Source organism: Durio zibethinus, chromosome 3, assembly GCF_047325235.1.
Source record: "Durio zibethinus cultivar Kanyao isolate XHJ-2024 chromosome 3, ASM4732523v1, whole genome shotgun sequence".
NCBI classification, from domain to species: domain Eukaryota; kingdom Viridiplantae; phylum Streptophyta; class Magnoliopsida; order Malvales; family Malvaceae; genus Durio; species Durio zibethinus.
In genome coordinates this window covers 11220058-11223758 of record NC_143164.1, presented here as the reverse complement: position 1 = coordinate 11223758, position 3701 = coordinate 11220058, and positions in this window count along the sequence as shown.

Here is a 3701-nt window from a genome sequence, read left to right as displayed (position 1 = left end):
CAACAATTAAGCTGTATGTCAGTGATCCTTGTACGTCTAACCAAATAGATTAAATCTTTACTTTGGTATTCACTTTGAACATTGTAGCCAATATAGCTAAAGCATCAGGTATTTGATTATCTTCTCAATTTACATGCCAAAATTGGACCCTTTTAAATTGTTTAATCAAGTTTACTACATACCTTTGGTATTACACCAACTTTGAATTTTTTGTTTCTCATTCATCTCGTAGCTGATAAATTACCAAGGTGAGTCCCCATATACTTCTAACACTCTAATCCTTTTTTCAATTGTCATTTGTAAGCCCGTTATGCATGGCTCATATTTTGCTACATTATTGGTACAATTAAAATCCAATACCATAGTGCTTGGATAGTAATTGCCGTTGAGGATATGAAAACTACTCCAATTCCATGCCTCGAAGCATTTGAAACTCCATTAAAAAACATTTTTCATGATTTTCCTATTAATTCACCTTATTCAATTTGGGAGATAGTCATCAAATTTTCATAAGGAAAGTCAAACTTAGTAGGCTCATATTCATTAGTTGCACATTTTGCAAGAAATTTAATTATCACACCTTCTTTAATTGCCTTTTGTATGACATATACAATATCATATTCAGAGAGCATGATTTGTCATCTCGCTAACCACCCCGATAATGATAGTTTCTCAAAGATGAGCTTGAGAGGGTCTAGTTTTACTATCAGCTAAGTTGTGTGATATAGCATGTATTACCTGAGTCTGTGGGCTATTTATGCCAATGTGCAATATATATATATATTTTTCAATTGAGAATATTTAGACTCGTATTTAATGAATTTCTTACTTAAATAATAAATGACTTGCTTTTTCTTTAGTGTTTCATCTTATTGCCCCAACATGCATCCCATAGAACATTCGTGCATTATCAAATTCAAAATCAACGATTTTCCTATGATGGGCAGTACTAACATTGACAAATTTGATAAGTATTCTTTAATCTTTTCAAAGGCACACAGGCATTCTTCATTTCATTTGTTGGGATCATTTTTTTGAAGCAACTTGAAAATTAGGTCACATTTGGAAATGAGTGGAGATATAAAGTGGGAGATTAATTCAACCTTCCTAGAGAACCCATTGCTTCTTTTTGCATGCATAGGGTAGATTAGGTTTGAATGGTGAGTATTTTATCTCGATCAACTTTGATGCCCCTCTCACTAACCATGAACCCCAAGAATTTTCTTAACTTAGTGCCAAATGTGCATTTAGCTAGATTTAGAATGAATTGGTACTTTTATAATTTTTCAAATAACTTTTTAAGATTGGTAATGTGATCTTCTCCCTCATAGGATTTTACAATCTTATCATTATTGTACACCTCTATTTGTTTGTGCATCATCTCATGGAAAAGGGTTACCATTACTCTTTGATATATAGCTCCCATATTTTTTAATTTAAAAAGCATAACTTTGTAGCAAAGTGTGCCCTAGATGGTAACAAACGTGATTTTTTCCACATCGATAGAGGTCATTCTAATTTGGTTATAATCTAAAAAAAATTTCATGAATGAGAATATGGAACATCAAGTGGCGTTATCCATGAGAGTGTTAATATGAGGTAATGGAAAATTATCTTTTGAACTAGCCCTATTTAGATCTCTATAGTCCACGTACATCCAAACTTTTTTTATTTTTTTTAGGAACTAGAACTATGTTAGCTACCTATTATGGGTATTTGGTTACTTTCAAAAAGCTTGCATTAAATTATTCTTTCACTTCTTTTTTTATTCTTAATAGCATTTTCAATTTCATGTCTCAACTTTTGTTGATTGGCTTGTATTCTTGCTGTAATGGCAATTAGCGCTCTATAACATTTGAACTGTGTCTTGGCATATCTTGGTATGACCCTGTAAACACATCAACAAACTCATGAAATAATTTCTCTAACTCTTACCATTTTATGGGTGAAAGTGACATGCCCACATTGACTTTTTTCTTATTTTCCTTATTGCCCAAATTGACTATGTCTGTAGCTTTCTCATAAGGTTCAATTTGTTTATTCTCTTGTTTTACTAGTTTCAATAAATCAAGGGACAAGTATAATCATTTGAATCCTCTTCATTATCAAGTTCATCAACATGAATAGGTTTTTCGAAGTCAAATCCTAGATTATCGTGATGATTATCTTCATATTCATTATTTGGAAACTTAAAAACAAGTGAAATTGAAAAGATATAGGCATGTGTCTAAGAAAAAAAATTGTAACTTTGAATAAATGAAATGAAAAAGGAAATGAACATGCAAAGCATTAATCATTTTATTGAGATAATAAAGGAAATATAAGCATGTACACAAAAGTCTTTCAAATGCTCTTGGGCAAAAGCATTAGGAAAATTAATTCATTATATTACTTTTTGAATGATTTAAGGATAATTAACAACTTCATTGTCTTCAAATTGTTCAGCTCTTTATTCAGGGGACATCAATACACGAGTGCCATCTTTCCTTGAGTCATTGTCATTTCATCACCAACCATATGGATATGGAGTTCGGAGAAAGCCTTCTTCACATTCCACGTAGATTTCTTTTTTGTGACCTTTAATGAATCAGGGTAAATACATCTGCTTGAACGAAATTTGTCATAGAGGTAAAGGATAACCATCATCTTGCACTCTGGCTCATATCCTTTAAGACTAGCTAATCTCATCTCTTTTTTCTTACCCATAGCTTTCTTTCTCTCTATCATAGTGACCTTATACCTTAGTTTGAACCTTTTCTTATTTTCGAATACTCCTAGTAGCTTCTTAGTTCCTTGCAAATTTTTTTTAAGGCAATACCTGAGGTGTTATCCTTTCCTAACCATTTGTTTGATGGCCATTCCTATAGTTTTTGTTAAGTATGAAGTGGGTATCTTTGATCCCTATCCCATGTAAGTTGGATTGATGAATTCAAAAGACTTAAAAATCTAATGCCTTCTTTATAGCTTCAATGAATAAAGTAGACATGGGCTTGGTTATTAGTAAATCTTTTTATTTAGAAATGCAAATATGTTGATCTTCAATTATAAACTTGATTTTTTGATGTAGAAATGATGGGATAGTGCCTACCATATAAATCCATGGTCGTGCCAATAGACAGCTATAAAATAATGAAATGTCAATTACTTGAAATTTTATAGTGAAAGTACATGGCCTTATTTGCATTGGTATTTTAATATCTCTTAGCACCACCCTTCAAAATTTATTAAAAGCCCTCACTATCATAGGAATGGTCTTCATGTATGAATATTTACGAGTAACATTATCAATGTGATCATGGGCATGACATTGATTAAAGAATCATTATTAATAACAACCTTAGCTTGATGTGGCCTTTGCATTTAGTAGTGATATGAAGGGCCTTGGTGTTGCCTCGACCTTCTAGTAGAATTTTACCTTTACTAAAAGTTATAAAATTTGGTGCCATAATATTTCTCATAATATGGTTGACATTCTCGACAAATATATTATGGTTCATATGTGCTTAATTCAACACTTTCAATAAGGCATTCTAATATAGTTCAAAGTTCAATAGTAATGACAACAAGGAGATACAAGTAGGCATTTTGTTCAACTGTTGCACCGCACTATACTTATTATGTTTAATTAATTTCAAAAACTCACAAGCTTGCTTATCAGTGATAGGTTCTATATAATGTGCATCTTAGACCATTAGAAGATG